Source organism: Acipenser ruthenus, chromosome 1 (assembly GCF_902713425.1).
Source record: "Acipenser ruthenus chromosome 1, fAciRut3.2 maternal haplotype, whole genome shotgun sequence".
Taxonomy (NCBI): Eukaryota; Metazoa; Chordata; class Actinopteri; order Acipenseriformes; family Acipenseridae; genus Acipenser; species Acipenser ruthenus.
Genome location: NC_081189.1, coordinates 71,222,964 through 71,240,621, shown reverse-complemented (window position 1 = coordinate 71,240,621; position 17,658 = coordinate 71,222,964). Strand labels below are relative to the sequence as shown.

General features: G+C 38.0%; 1 protein-coding gene across 3 annotated transcripts in view; it reads right to left on the bottom strand.

Moving 5' to 3' along the window:
* Positions 1 to 16,749, bottom strand: part of LOC117421482 (FH2 domain-containing protein 1-like) — a 43,329-nt gene extending 26,580 nt beyond the window's left edge. Inside the window, exon 1 of one of the 3 annotated variants that reach the window (XM_059028894.1) lies at positions 16,442 to 16,749. The gene's annotated coding sequence lies outside the window, so the exon portion shown is untranslated. Of the gene's footprint in view, positions 1 to 6,038; positions 6,357 to 16,441 lie in introns of those variants that run through there. The other 2 variants (XM_059028891.1, XM_034035950.3) reach the window with 2 other exon arrangements.
* Between the last annotated feature and the right edge of the window lie 909 nt (positions 16,750 to 17,658).

The window sequence follows — 17,658 nt, the reverse complement described above, 5'->3', positions numbered from 1 at the left end:
GCAGACAGGTATCCTGTTGTCCAAACTTTTCTTCTCTTTTTTTTGTTTTCTTTTCTGTTTCATCGCCGCTATCGTCAATACAGTAGAATCGCTAAAGCAGCAGCATCCTTGGAGAGGAACATATTGTATTTACATGAAACTGCTGGTAATATTGCCAGCAATATTGCTATTAAAAGTTGCAGAGTGTAGAATACAACGAGGGAGTAGATTAGTCTCCATGCCAATCCAATCTATAGACATAACTTACTTCTGAGTCTTAAAAAAGGTTCCCATTGCCCGTTGTGTGGTGGAATACTGTTCATGTCTATGGAAAGCTACACTGAGGTGAAAGGCCCGCTATAACAGCACCACTGCACTACCTATTCACTCACCCATTTGAGGACACAAAGTATATGCATACAAGTAGTCTATAGCAGTAGACTTCAATACAAAAATCAATATTCATTTTCTCTCCAGAGTTTTAATTTGTAGATTTTCATATATTATATCTGCTGTTTTATATTCAGTGAAGATATTAAACCAAGAACCAGAGCTGAAACTATTCTAATAGATCTCTGTACTATATGCTTGTCTTTATGTGGGCACACAAACTCTTTATTCTGCAGTTGGAGCACATCCCTCTATTGCCAAGGTTCCTCGAATACATTTTTCATGTATTTATTTTGCCAAGCAGATTCTGAAGTACTACATGTAATGCCATATTACATTTTACTGTATGTAAAATGTTACTTTTGAGTAAATGATCAGTAACTATGTTAAAACTGAAGCAGGAATTCATTATTACTGCTAAAATAAAAACTACCACGTGCAATGAACAAATGCCTTGATGACTTATAATCCCCCCCGGATTTTAATTTTAAATGCAGCAGCATGTCCCCATTTTAGGAAAATAAAATGCAAAATGTTTTTCCATGTTGCATACAAAACTGTACTGGTGCTAGGACTGTCAGATGCAGTGTAGTCACAGCCAAGTATTTGACAAAAAAGAAATGCATTCCTTATGTCTGTTTCCAATACAAGAATATCAAAATCATATTGCTTTTAAAATATCCTCATTGACAAGAGATGACATCTGTCTTCATTCTCTTTGATTTTACTCTTGTAGATCACACCAACCTGCCTGAACTTGTTGGACAATAAAAGGCTATTACACACTGTCACACGGCTGGCTGAGTGGTGACGTCAGAACCAGGAAATGAATACACAGAGACAGGACAGATGAGGTGAAATGATGAAAGCGCTGTTGCACAGTTTATTATAAATAAAAGGTTTAAACAAACAGAAGACAGGACACGGCACTTTACGCCAAAATAAATAGACAAACAAAACGGACTAACACTTAACAAACGGTGCACGGACAGACACACAAACAAACACGGTGAGTTTAAATAAACAAGTATCGTGCTGGTCCTACCAGCACGCAATAGCAATTGATATTAAACTTTAACTTTATTTCTCCTCCTCTCTCTCCCGTTCCCCACTCACCGAACACCCAACCCCGAGTGAGTAAAACGTGCATCTATATATACTGTTGTGCTGGGATTCAATTACTAATTAATTATTCACTTGAATCCCAGCACGTGAATTAATTATGTGCAACCTTGTGCTCACATATTATATACTTTAAATGCACGTGAAGTGATGTGCAATCCCATGCCTAAATACAATTATACATTTTAAATAACTCGTGCTACACACACCCATTTATTTCCCGTGCAGCCATCTCTATACACCAACATTAACACACCACACACACATAGAAATAAAGTTTCCTATTTTCCTGAATGTTTATGTTACTATGAGTCCTGATAACGAGTACTACAGTACAGTGAGAGACTTCAGCCCGAAGGTGACTGATGGCGAGTTCATTGTTGGTCACTTTTCTTTCCCCTCTGGTCAGCAGTTTCCTACTATAACCTGAAGAATTGCTGTCCTTGAGGTCATTTCAATTGACCTAAACAGCAGTGGATCACAAAGCCACTGCAATGAAAATGCTACCAGTTCATACAAGTCTCTTTGGTATCTGAAACACCAAGGAGGGTCCTATTATAATGATTTAAATAGTAATGGAAGTATTCAGATTGCCTTTATAAAATGTTACCATGGTAAAAGCATACTTTGGTAGGCCTTTATAAGGGTAGATCAAGTTAAAAGACATCTACACTATGTGCAAAAAGGGGTTTCTTTTTCTTTCTTTGGTAACTGAATTTGCTAGACGAAAAAATGATCTTCCTTTTCCAAGATACACCAGCAGGGAGACATTTTTTATAATGGATTACAGAATGGTATTTATTTTTTATTATTATTATTTTTTTTTATAAATTTAGTTGCCAATTATTTTTTTATTATTTTCTCCCAATTTGGAATGGCCAATTATTATTTTTGAAGCTCAGCTCACCGCTACCACCCCTGCGCTGACTCGGGAGGGGCGAAGACGAACACATGCTATCCTCCGAAGCGTGTGCCGTCAGCCGACCGCTTTTTTCACACTGCGGACTCACCATGCTGCCACCCAAGAGCTACAGCGTCGGAGGACAACACAGCTCTCGGGCATCTTACAGGCAAGCCCGCAGGCGCCCGGTCAGACTACAGGGGTCACTGGTGCACAGTGAGCCGAGGACACCCTGGCCGACCTAGACCTCCCCCCCCCCCCCGGGCGACGCTTGGCCAATTGTGCACCGCCCCCTGGGAGCTCCCGTCCACGGTCGGCTGTGGAATAGCCTGGGCTCGAACCGGCGACGTCCAGACTATAGAGCGCATCCTGCACTCCATGCGGAGCACCTTTACCAGAAGCACCACTCAAGAGCCCCTTAGAATGGCATTTATTTAATACAATTAAATATAGTAATATATATATAACACACACCGTGTCACAGGTGCTGAATACAAATGATTCCAATGGTCTCCTTTCTCAGATCTCAGACAGTTGCACCAAATGGGAAGTGTCTACACTGGCAATTAACCCAATTTCAGGGATTCACACTGCTGAGCAAGCCAAAACTGGGTCACAGATCTCATCCACTGCAGTCCTTGAAACTCACCAGACAAAGCTGAAATCATGAAGACACTATCATTTAGACCAATCAACCTCTGTATGTTAACAGCAATATACTCTGGTAAAGGCATGGCAAAGTAAAATCATAGTGAATGCATGACAGAGGGGAGATGGTTGGCATTTTATGTACATATCCAGGGTACATCATAGACATCTGTTAAGGACAAAGCAGGTTGGCATTCAGTATATATATGGATGGGGCTGTGGAGCCAGATACAAGGATGGGCATGATTTCACAGCTCTTGTGGACTACACACACAGCATCTGGTCCCTTGCTATTACATGGGCAGGCCCCACAACCTGATAAAGCCTGCTGTGCATACACAAAACCATGCACTCATTCTTGCAATGCAATCATACAGCAAGCAACACGCAACGTTGCAGTGCCATAAGATACTTCAAGTTTACACTGTTGCCTGCTCCAGTAAAAGTTATCCTGTATGCATGCTCACACCTCTATTAAGACTTTATAAACAATCATCTGTTACTTGCAAATATCGTAGATTATTCAACATTATAAACGCGGCAGCCCAAAAATAGACACATAAGTATTCCCCATTGTTGGTAACTGGTGCTCAGTAGTGTCTAAACAGGGGCACACCAGTCACAGCAGGCTGCAGAGAAATCTGAAACACATATGAAAATGAAGCTTTCTGAGTCACCTTTCAGTCACACGCTGGCCCAGTTGCTCTGGATTCAATTACAGTGGTTTCCTGTACGGATCACCATTTGAGCAGAAAGGCAGGATTAAAAATCAACATGTTTTTGTACAGTACTTTACACTAACAATAAAGCAGTGTTCTGGATGCTCTTTAAGATTCCTGCCAATTAATAGCACACCTATCTGCCCTTGAGGTTATTAGATTTTTTTTTTTTTTTTTTTTAATAAATTTAGTCGTTGCCAAATATTTTTATTATTTTCTCCCAATTTTGAATGGACAATTATTTTATTATGCTCAGCTCACCGCTACCACCCCTGCGCTGACTCGGGAGGGCGAAGATGAACACACACTGTCCTCCGAAGCGTGTGCCGTCAGCCGACCGCTTTTTTTCACACTGCGGACTCACCACGCAGCCACCCAAGAGCTACAGCGTCGGAGGACACCGCAGCTCTCGGGCAGCTTACAGGCAAGCCTGCAGGCGCCCGGCCAGACTACAGGGGTCAGTGGTGCGCGGTGAGCTGAGGACACCCTGGCCGACCTAACCATTGTTCCCCCCGGGCAGCGCTTGGCCAATTGTGCACCACCCCCTGGGAGCTCCAGTCGACGGTCGGCTGTGGAATAGCCTGGACTCGAACTCGCGACGTCCAGACTATAGGGCGCATCCGGCACTCTACTCTAAGTCCTTTATTTTTCAAATATATTAAGATATTATTCAACAAATACATCCGTATTTCGGTATTTTATGACAGGTGGCATAGGGAGCAAAACATTGTGTTGCATAACTTTGGAACAACCAAGTTCACATGCGATAAATAATGTTTTTAAATGCACATTTTGTCCATGCGGTAGGCCTATATCAGTAAATGTACAGATCACATACAATCACAGTACAGCATATTACAAAAATTACTTCAGGGTATGGAGTGTATAACTATAGAGGCTTGATCAGTGTTCCAGCAGTAACACGTGCAGCACAAAGAATAACTGAGTGGTGGCAGTATACATGCTTCTGGACACTCCCACACTTCTAACCGGAGAGATTTTCCATACATAAAAAGCTTAGTATGTCCACTATCCTACTGTAATTGATTACATCGCTTTATCAAGTTTAGTCACTCATTTATTTTCGCAAACAACGGAGAAGCGGCACTTTAGCGCCCACTAGTCGTTTCTATGTCAATGCTGCAGCAACAGCCGGAGACGCCACAGGTTGCGATGCTGGTTTCACAGAAGCAAATTCTATTTGTCTTGACTGAGAAGGCTTCTAATTACTGGTCTGAGACAACTTCACAGCATTTTTTTATGACCAGTTTAACACCACAACAATCACCCGACTGGGCTGAGTTTATTTCCTTCTTTCTTGACCGAAGAATTAGCCTCTATATCATTTAAATGTTTTTACTTCAGAACGCGGCAACCAAGGGTGTAACACAACAAGAAAAAAACAAGACGCAATTAATCAACACAATAAAATCTGTGCAATAGAAGTACTGGCACATATGACTAAATAATGGGTTCCTATCAATAACCTCCAACTCATTTTTATAATGTTAAGATAACAGCACCTACACATCTAAAACACACACATAAAAATGCTTATGCAAGCTATTTTCCTAAGGACGTGGTCATTTGAGTCAAAGGTTTGGCTATGCTTTTATCATTTTTTTTTAAAAAAAAACAACTAATATGCATTCATATGCTGCACACTTGTACAGCACGTTATTGTAAAACAGAAATAGCAAAAAGGGTAATACAGTCCAGGGAATTGCATTATTATGCAGTATTATAAAATAATGGTCAAATCATTAATTAAACGAATACCAGCTTTAATTCATTATAATAGATCTAGGTTCGTTTATTTTTTTCAGCTACACACTAACCCATTCGATATTGGAATTTCCAGGGTCCTATGATTTAAATCTGGTATAATTACACGCTTCTACATTTAGGCTAAATAAAAACCAAAGACAATACATTATTTTTAATAAACCGAAAACTTGTTTAAAGCTATCAATGGGAATATCTGTAGTTTTCCGACAAACACACACCGCAATTATTATTTTCCTCATCCCATAATACTACAGTCAGACAAAACTTCAATACATACAACTTTATAGGTTAAATGATAGTACAGCACTTTACAATGGTTGACCCAAATCACGTCATATCAATGTATTTTTCAGCTGTACCTTCTTAATTAATTTACATTATATATATATATATATATATATATATATATATATATATATATATATATATATATATATATATATATATAGACAGATATATAGAGACAGATAGATTATATATGGTAATCATACCAGTCCGGAGGCTCATGTGTGGAAACATGAAAGTATCCTTGTTTTTCTCCATGCAGATCGAAGTAATTAACATCGGTTTTAATATGTGTATATTCCTTATTCCCCCGTCTTCCAGCTGAGATGTCCTCCAATACTGCGGCGCTCCTTAGACATGCAAGGATGGAAAAAGAAGTAGCAAGCTGTGGCAACCGCGCCTGCGCATACACCAAAGAACCGACTGACACAGCTGACACAGGTAATAGTGTTGTCTCCGGCTCCACCCTGCAGTGGCAGGGTCACGTTTTCAGCGTCATAAGGGAAGTACAGTTAAAGGGAAACAAACACTTTCAACAAACACCCCTCAACTGTCATTGAATTGAATCACATGAAGCTTTGATAGCCCTTTCGATTATTTATGTTGTTTTACATTGCAAGATATTCAGATCACTCGTCACCAGTGTAACACCCACACTTCTTTTTAAGTACATTTTGTCCACCATAATTAAAAAGACCCTCACCCATAGTACAGTACACTTTGCGAGATTTAGAATTAGTAAACATGGTGCATTTTTATAGTAGGAAGTTTGCAGTAATTTAAGGAGGGGTTGTATAGGACGATACACATAGTGTAACGAGCACGGATAGACTGCACAATGCGCCGCCTGATGGATGTTGTCTGTGTAAGGCGTCTCAGGACTGGAAGCGGTATGTAAATTAGTTAATCAATCAATCAATCTTTATTTTATATAGCGCCTTTCATAGTGGACCACCATCACAAAGGTCTTTACAAGATGCAGTAACAAAAAAACAGCTTCTGAGCCCTGAAGAGATACTGTTCCATTATGTGGTCACTGGTCTGGCTCTCCAAAGGAAGCTCATTATTATTGGGTGCAGTGTTTAAAGAGACTGGAGTGCGCTGCATTCAGCTTGGAATAAAGGACTGCCTTGCTTTTCTTATAAGCAATGTCCTGCACTAATATTATACCTGTCCACCATTGTTCCACTCTTATTAAAAACAGGAAACACATTTTTGCACCGCTCAACACAAATAATACTTCACCTTTAAAACATTAAACAACTAATGTTTCTAAATATGTAATCATACAATAATAAACATTCAATAGACACATAAATAACGATATTACATATTTGTACTACCATTTGATTTGTAACTGCTGTTTCAGCCTACTCCCACTGCAAGCATCACACACAATTATTTTCTTCATAGCTCTATCTTCTTGTCCATATTAAGGTTTTTCAGCCATGACATTATTTGTGTTTGCCTTTATCAAATCAGTTTCATACTTCTATAATCGCTCACTCATTAAGGCAAACAACCAAATGTTTTCTCCACTGATTTGAACAATGATAAGCTACCGAAATAAGTATCTGCCCCAGTTTCCCAGTTTGAAAGTATGAATATACAGCAGTTGTCTAATATAGAGTAGTAGTCTAATGCACGGGGGGGGGGGGGGGGGGGGGGGAGGGGGGGGGGGGGGGGGGTGGTATTCAAAGAGTGATGCATTGGGAAAATGTCTTCTGAAATAAAAGCAGGTCCTCCAATTGAAAGTCTGATCAGCTTCCAAAGACAACAGTTAGTGTCTATTCTTCTGAGACAGTAACAAGACACCTAGGTGGGCCTTTTGAAAACAAAACATGTTCCTGTTGTCTATAAATACTCTCTGTTCTAAGAGGACTTGGAGGATAGCTGCAAGGTATACCCATAACAACTGAACATGTGAACTAAGATGTTTGGAAAAGGTTATTTTTTGCACAGGTTATTTTATCTGCTATCCTTCCAAGTAAGAAACTGGGTAATACTTTAAGCTGACCTACGGAGGTATCTGGACAAAAGCAAAATCTAAAACTTAACATTCCCATACTAAAGAAACAATTGGTATTTCTATGATAATTGTCTTGGAATTCATTGTGAATTTGTATTCACAGCATTAACAGAAAACAAAGATGTTGCTATCATTGCTACTGTAAGGAAACCGCTGTTTCACAGTGTTGTATTACGTGCTATCTAACATAACTTACATATTGAAACATACTGTTTTCATGTACAGAACTTCCATGCCTTTCTACTGTTCTAGGAATTAATTAGTTGTTTTGCCTGAGGCACCGACAGGTTACATCATTGTCAATGATGAGAGCCGTTAAGCTACCCCGCCCAACTCTAACACTTTGGCTTGGCCCTCTTATAATAAAGTGATTGGCCATTGACACCCTTAGAGGACTGAATTAGTCCGAAGGTGGGAATTCCCTTTCTTGGGACTGACATTCACCTCTGATGAGGGAATAATTGAGTTCTCATGACCTTAGCCTGGTTCTTGGTGCAAATCACAAACAATCAACACAACAGGCACTGAAATACAAATTTGCATATCATGTCTCCTGAAGTCTCTGCACCGAGATCTGTCAAGCACTCACATTACAAAGGACTTTAAACATGTACGTTTATCATTCCCACCATACTTGTAGTGGGTCATTTGTGTATGTTATTGGTGGGTACCCACACCAAACATATGTACAACATATCAAAACGTTGGGCAGCTGGCTCTCTGAGCTAACATATACATATACATATATATATATTTTAGCTCAAAGAGCCAGCTGCCCAACGTTTCGATATGTTGTACATATCTTTCTCAAGGGAGCCTGTGTTTGAATCAAAACATTGGAGGTATTTATAGGTTTTTGACGGCATGACAACTACTTGTTATTGTTTACATTCAAATCCATGATTTATTCTTACATGATGTAATGGTGTTCTATATATTGTGACATCATTTTTACTTCTATCTTTGAATCTGTATTAATTCTAATTAACACTACTTTATATAAACTTATATTTTTATTATATCATGCAATGCTGGCTCTGAGGATCAGCCTAGATTTGGCCTCCTCAGCACATCAGTATGCACAACGTTTGAATGAATTTTGTTTATTTATTTAAATGTTATATATTTATTGAAGTTAATTAGTTCATTCTTTTCTGTTGAGTCCCGCTGGCATAATCGTGTTCAGTCTATTTATCCATTTACTTTCTTTTATTCTTCTATATGTCGCATTGTCTAATTTGAGCTGTTCTAATACTACAAACTTGACATAATTTATGTCATGTCCCTGACTGGTGAAGTGCTGTACTATTGGTTCATTCATTTTTTTATTTCTAATTAATGAAAGGTGGTTCTGAATTCTTTTATATAAAGTAGTTCCAGTCTCTCCAACATATTTGATTTCATCACATTTTTCACAGGCTATTCCATAAACAACATTGCTATTTTTACAGTAGGTATTAGTTTTTAGTGGATATGTGGTGTTCTTATGTTTAATTATATTTTTACTTTTGTCTATGTATTTACACACTTTACATCTACTAGTGCACATGTTCGTAGAACCTATTTTGTCAATTATTCTTTTATGTTTACTGTGAACTAAAATATCACCTAAATTAGCTTCTCTTTTGAATGCTACAACTGGGGCCTTAAGAAATACTTTTTTTAATTTTTCTGAATTATGTAGAATCCGCAAGTGTTTCCAAACTATTTTAGAAATATTGGGCAAAAGTTTAGAGTAAGTCATTATTAATGGGACTCTTTTGAATTTTTATCTCTATTTTTATAATCTAGTAGATCATCTCTTTTTAGTTTATCCACTTTTCTTAACTCCGTCTCTATAATTCTTTCTTTGTATCCTCATTTTTTAAGATTTGTTTTTAATACATTTCTTTGTTTTACATAGTCACTTTCTTTTGAGCATATTCTTCGTATTCTTATTCCGAGACCCTTTGGGATTGCCCTTTTAGTGTGTATCGGATGTGCAGAGGACATGTGTAAATACTGGTGCATGTCAGTAGGTTTACATATATATATATATATATATATATATGGGGAGGCTGTGTGGTCCAGTGGTTAAAGAAATGGGCTTGTAACCAGGAAGTCCCCGGTTCAAATCCCACCTCAGCCACTGACTCATTGTGTGACCCTGAGCAAGTCACTTAACCTCCTTGTGCTCTGTCTTTCGGGTGAGACGTAGTTGTGACTCTGCAGCTGATGCATAGTTCACACACCCTAGTCTCTGTAAGTCGACTTGGATAAAGGCGTCTGCTAAATAAACAAATTATATATATATATATATATATATGCCTAACAGCAAAAAAAGATGTCTCTGTAATTTGTGAATTGCCTTCACATCTCAAGCTAGCAATAGTTGATGTTTAACCATGTATTCTCCAGTGGGTTAGAAAAGTAAACCAAACTGTCCTTACTGGTGACAATTCAGAGACAAGGCAACGCGGTGGGGTTCAACATTCTGTTTATTTAGCATTCTGGTTGTACTTTCAGCCTGATAAATTGGTAAAAAAGCAAATATAATGAATTTTGGGACAGATCAGGTTTTTAGCAATACTAGCACTTCAGCTATCCCCTGGAATGGATTATTACAGAAAAAAGATTCTCAGTCCCAATGATGAAATCCCTTATTTCTGTCGCAAACCAATTTGTTCACTGTAGAAATTACAAAAAAGCAAGGAAAAAGTAAATACTGTTGCATCCTACACCATATTGGTTTTTTTTCTTCATACACTATATACATATATATACAGTGGGCAGCAGTGTGGAGTAGTGGTTGGGGCTCTGGACTGGACCGGAGGGTCGTGGGTTCAATCCCAGGTGGGGGGACACTGCTGCTGTACCCTTGAGCAAGGTACTTTACCTAGATTGCTCCAGTAAAAACCCAACTGTATAAATGGGTAATTGTATGTAAAAATAATGTGATATCTTGTAACAATTGTAAGTCGCCCTGGATAAGGGCGTCTGCTAAGAAATAAATAATAATAATAATAATAATAATAATAATAATAATAATAATAATAATAATAATAATAATAATAATAATAATAATACATTTACATATTTCTATTTGGAAATAAGCAATTCAAATAGAAACAGGAAAGTAAAACCTACAATTCTACAATGTTAAGATCTCACTTTACAAGAGTGTCCTTGAGGACACACAGGGCTGAGCAATAGGGCCACACTCCTACAGGTTCTCACTGCATACAGTCACATGCTCCACAGGCAAAGACACACTAAAAACACTGTGTAGCACCTACCCAAACAAGCGAAGGCTGGTTGCTTCCAGTCCAAACAATGGTCACATTGTCAGATTAAGAAAATGCTTCAAGGTACCTTGAAGTTGAAGGGATGTTCAAGGTACCTGTGGTAAAGTGTCAGTAGATTGATTTGAATTGGTGATCAATATATTTTCTCCTAACACTTTATCATTATGTATTCTTTATTTTTAATAGCATTGGCTAGATTGTGTTTTCAGAATTTAAAGTTCCTATAGCAGATCATCTATGTACATCTGTATATTTATTACTCAGCTCATTTTTTTAAAAGTTTGTCTTCATTAATCAGAGTTTGTCTTCATTAATCAGATTTTGTTGCTTATTTACTGTTGAAGGCTACTTCAAGTTGTAGTTATTTCCGCAAGCCCTCTTACTTCACTGATTTGCTAAACAATGTAATAAAGCTTTCTCATTAGTTCAGGGACCTCTAGTCCTGCCTTTGTTCCTGGTTTGTGGTTAAATGAAAAGGCAGTCATTTATGGAGGGAGATCACTGTCAAAAATATTCGTATGCGTAAAAAGAATTTGTACTTGTAATTACAAGTACAAATCAAAAATACAAGTACAAATCAAGAAAAGCTACGGGTACAAATCACAAAGTTACGACTACGACTCAAAAAGTTACAAGTACAACTCACAAAATTACGAGTTGGATAGAGCGTGAAATCACTGTCGAAAATACGTCACAGAGGTCACAGGACAGGCTGTTGATTGGGGGCCCAATCGCATGCGTCCAGCTCCTTCATTGCTGATAGAAGGGAAGGAGTGGCTACATGTTGGTGAAATGTGTAGGTGGAATTTTCAAATTCCACAACATAGTCAACTCCCCCTTTTTTGGTGGTGCATCATGGGAATCCAAAGAGTTCCGGTGGCGACTTGTCTCCTATCTCTATAATGTAAAGTCTGCTTAATTTCCTATTCAAAGCTCTCTCTTGAAAACGATTGCATTTTTTAGCAAGATTCACCTGGATTTGTTTAGAGACACTCCTGTCACAGCGTCCACGTGTTCCCAGTATGGGTACAAGTGGGGTGTTTTTCAGATGTGGTGCCTGCCTAAGGGTTTTGAACCCACAACCTGTCCCTTGACAGTTAAACTGCAATTTTTACAGGACCTATTTGATGAGGGGAAATCACCCTCTACATTAAAGGTCTATTTGGCAGCCATTTCAGCTTGCCATATCAGCTTGCCAGGAGCTCATTTACTGGCGGGGCAATTTTTAAAAGGAGCTTGGCGGCTTTGGCTGCCTATGAAGGACATTGTCCCTCGTTGTAGGGTTAACATGGTGCTTGAAGCACTTATGAAGCCCCCTTTTGAGCCCTTGCATTCAGCGATAAGTACTGAGTCAAGTACTTATCGTTGAAAGCGGCTTTCTTGCTTGCAATCACATCCTGTAAGTGAGTGAGTGAGAAGCAGGCATTTTCGATTGCGAAAGCCTGCTTAATTTTTGCAGAAGCCAGGACAAAGGTTACGCTTCGTACCAATCCTGCTTTTTTGCCGGCATTCCACATCAACCAGTCTGTGGAATTGGATGCTTCCCACCTGCCTCCTTTCCAGTCTGACAGGGAGCAGTAGCTCCATACTCTTTGCTTGGTGCAGGCACTAGCGTATTATGTGGACAGAACACAGAGTTGGAGGCAGTCTGAACAATTTTGTGTCTGTTATGGGGTCCCATGGTAAAGCCCTGTCTAAGCAGAGGCTGTCTAAATGGATTACAGACACAGTCAAGAGCCAACTTGCCCCCTCCAGAAAGGCTCACTGCCCATTCCACCAAGGGCATGGCAACTTTGTGGACTTTGTTCCAAGGTGCATCTGTCAGGGACATTTGTGATGCAGCAGTGTGGGCTACTCCGCATACTTTTACGTGGTTCTATCGGCTGAATGTCCTAGTTCCACAAAACCGTGGCTTTGGAACAAGAGTGTTAAGGGCGGCATGATGATGATGCCTGTGTCTGCAGTCCAGTTATGCCCTCGGGGGTGGGCAGAACTGCATCACAGGCTCTTACGTGCAGCTTTGATATATCTTATTCAGGTTATCAGGGTCTTTAGGATAAATACCCATTAGGTATTGTGGCTACATTTCTATTTCAGGGAACCAGAGTTATGATAATAACCTAACCTTTTTTCACTTACTGCCATGCACAGTTACAAGACTTTTGTGTATTCTGTTATTAGCATGATTCCTTTTTCTGGGTAAAATCTAAACATTTCCATTTGGATGCACAAATATAGGTTTATGGGGTTTAACCTTAAAATCAGAACCCCATTCGATAGGTGAACACAAAAAACAAGCATATAATTTCTATTGTAAACCGTTTTCCTGTCATTTTGTGCTGCAGCGGCTTGAAAGTGATATTTTATTTTTTACTCAGCTGCAGTTCCCTGGTGGTTGATTAATTAACTGTAAAAATGTAAATTGTGAAAAAGCTTTGTTTGTGTCGCTAAATAAATTGTGCAGATGGGTTTTCAATCGAAACTGAATATGGCTTTCTTTCCCCTATGAGATGGTTTCACAGCAAACAAAACTGTTTGTTTATAGAAAAAGACTATAGACTCCTACAAGCTTAGTGACCTCACTCTGCAAATAGCACTACCACGATTACGACAAGGAACACAAGAAAAATAAAGGCTAATGCCATTCTAATGGTACAGACCATTGTAAGTATTTTCCAGAAGCAGGTCTCAATTGAACACAGCAAATAGCTCTTTTGTTTCACATGACATACTAAACACAACTTGATAACTTTATAGGAATAAAGTGCTATTCCTATACCCATATTTGGGGTTCCAAAAAAATAAAGCGTTGCACTTCCCCACGTGTTGCTACAACTGTTTAAATAACATACCACATACTTTTCATTATTAACATCCTGACAACTTTTGACACTTACAACTTTAAAGTCTGTTTCAAAGCCCTTTTCAAAATGTCCACTCTAGTGCACTGGGGTTTGAGATCTGTCCTTTAAATCACTGCAGAAGAGCGATTAAAACAAAACAAAACATATCAAGTGCTCTGGCTTTTCTGTTCTGTACCACATCATGGATCATTGCTGTGTTGCCTGTTTGACAATGTGGGCAATAATCCTTACACCATCAGGGCACTAGAGCGGACATTTTGAAAAAAGCTTTGAAACAGACTTTAAAGTTATAAGTGTAAAAAGTTGTTCAGGATGTTAACAAATTGAAAAAAAATGACAGGTACGTTATTTAAACAGTTATAGCAAGACGTGGGGATGTGTAACGCTATATTTTTGGGAACCTCATTACTTGCTCTTTAATGGTTCTGTTTTGTTGAGTGGAGTTTTTCTTAGACTGCACAAGCAGTATGTAAGTGGAACCATTGGATATACACAATGCTTCTCATCTTTTAACTTTTACATTACAGTATTTAGACAATGCACATTTATGGATCTTCACTTAACAGTATGGTATAACTCATCTTACATTTTCTGACAGGCCTAAAATTACCTTTTTTCCCCTCTATCCCATGCTTTCAAATGAGCATCACTTGAAAAAACAAAAAAACAAAACAAAAAAAACTGTACAATATTTTCTTTTAAATAAGAAACATAGATAAAGCTGTCTTATAGGAGTCCTTATTCAGTGCGCACCTGTTTTCACTATATAGCACCCCCTTCCTGCGGTTTGTGTGGAAGCGCCACAGCTCACTTTAGACTATGGCAGGGATTCCCAAACTGTGGGCCGCGGGAGCAAGGGCATTCTATTTTTTTTTTCTATTAACAGTGAAAAGCAGATGCCGGCTGCAGCTGTAACTGGAAAAATAAAGTGTAGCAAGGGAGTACTGGCGGACTGTCAATCAAAGCAGAAATTCACAAATCAGAGCAACAGATTGCCTACCTGTAGGCGGGTAGCTCTGACAATAGGGCACTGTTAGGTCATGTGATCGCTCTGCTGGCAGATGTAAACAGTGTGTTCAGTATTTTATAGAATTACAATACTGTCGAATCCGCTACCAAAGAATACGTTTTGTAAAGTATAAAGAACAAAAAAGGCAGCTACAGGAGTTTGAATGCATTTATACCGTGGGCTCCGTTTTGAGGTACTGGAATGCGTTATTTATTTTGTAGAAACGTTTTCAAACTAACTTTTGTACTTGATAACATTCATTTAAAAATTCAATTGATGCCTATGGTGAATACGTTTTTGTGACAAATTAGCTATTAACATTTAAAATATTTATATATGTTTCAATATTAACTAAATCAAGTTATTAATCAAACTCATAAATCTTGTTACATATCCGTAATTGATTTATTACAATGTTTGGATATACTGCTATTTTATTAATTACTGGCTCGTAACAGTCGTCTTAAAATAACGCTAGAATACGTTTTGTTGGATAATAATAATAATAATAATAATAATAATAATAATAATAATAATAATAATAAAACGGGGTGGGGGGGTTACACAGTGTTCAGAAATTAGGATTTAAGTTATGTTTTTGTGCACATTGTACTGGTTTTACTCAAAGTGATTCCTGTTCAGGTATTTATGAATGCAAATTTAAAAAATAACTGCACTTCAAAAAATTTCAATTATACAAAGGTGCCAAATTTAAAGGTTTGATAAAAACGTATGTTTAGTTTTTGCAATTTATTTTATTTACTAAAATTCAGATGTTTCAATTTTTTTTTTCACTCAGTGCATATTCTTTGTGATTTCCGTCTTTCACAATATTTATTCAAAGGAATACAGGACAGTTTAGAGTAGGTTTATTTATAATGTTACAGGTTTAAACATATAAAATGTTTTATATGTTTTTATATTTTTTATCCTTCATTTGTGTTCCAAAGCACATGCATTTGGTGCTTGCAATCTCATCACAAACAAGTGAGCTGGGTGGAGGCTTTTTTTTCAATAGGCAAATCAAATCAAAACATTACAGTGTCTTTATGATCTGTTTTAGAAATAGCAGTATTGATATTTAAGTATGCTAAACAAAAAAAACCATGAGGTTACACAAATGTAGGAAAAGCATGGACAACCTAGGCCTTTGTATTGGTTAATTATGTGTTTTCTCACTCATTGTTTATTTTTGTGTTACCTTGAGTAACCTAATAAATTGACTAAAAGGACGTACACTTAGGGCTTCTGTTTTTCGTTTTTTATTCATTTCATTTTTCGGTGCTTATTTTTAGCTATTTTCTAGATACCGTTTTTCGCTTTTCATGTACTGTATGAAATTATTGTTTTTGGTTACTTTAAAAAACTCTTGGCCGTTTTTTTCTGTCACAATATGTATAGTAACCCGACAGTACTTGCATACTTAAGTTGTACCTTCTTTCCTTTGCTGTCTTCCTCAGTTAAATCCTTATGGTCACAGGCACATTCTTCTGGGGTTTTTGTGTGTCTAGGCATATTTTTACATATTGCCACAATTTGCAATACAGCATTAAATCCCGCGAACAAGTCTCCGTTCATAATTGTCATCTCGTTTTAAATCGGAGCTCCAATAGAAATGTAGGAATTTGCTGCCACTCAGTAGTTGTGGTGGGTTTAACGTATTCAGAACGAATCCATGTGAGATACAAGTCAGGAAAGCGGGACATTGCCCAACTGCACTGGGAAAGGTAGTTTTTTTTGTAGTCGTAGTAGGTTGTTTTTATTTATTTATTTTTTAATGGGAAAGGGGTGAAGTCAACATGAATTAAGTAACCAATTCCAGTTTTTATCCGGTGTTTATTGCTATACACCAATTTCACTTGTTTTGTATCGGGTGTTTTTAGGGTTACCATATGGCTCCAGATTAACCGGACGCTGTGAGACAGAACGGGATTTCAAACTTGCCCCTAAATTGAAATAAATGAAGGTGTAAATGAACCATCCTTAGCTACAATTAATAATGGTGGTTAAATACCCGCATGCGCGTCAAATAATTGTATTATACTAAGAATGAATTGCAGCCAGTCGCTATTTTTTTCTGTTTGTTAAAATTCAATCGCCCATATTATTCTGCAAATACAATCGCATCATCATCTCGTTGCTCTATCAATAGATTAGCTATTCGTTCATTAAGATCTGATCAGAAGCAGCTGGTCAGTGTGAATTGTTTGCTGCGCCCAAGCAATTCCACTACAGCAGGATTAATCTCAGCAAAGGTGGAGCACATTTATATGAGAATTACTTTCAATTTAGGGTGAATTTTGAAATCCCGGTCTGTCTCAAAGCGTCCGGTTAATCTGGAGACATATGGTAACCCTAGGTGTTTTGTTGGTTTTTAAGCATCCACACTGAAGTACCATTTCATGTTTAGTCGGGCTTAATGCGTCCACACACTATTAAAATAGTTTGGTTACAGTTCCTAGCAGTACAATGAATAGTGGAAATGAATACGATAGTAACCCACCATGCACTGCATTTAATTTTAAAATAATGTGTTATGCCCCATATTAATAGTAAATTGTAATTTGAAATTGCTGTAATACACACACACACACACACACAAATGCCACACTTCCTTTCAGGGAATGCTTTAAACTTTCA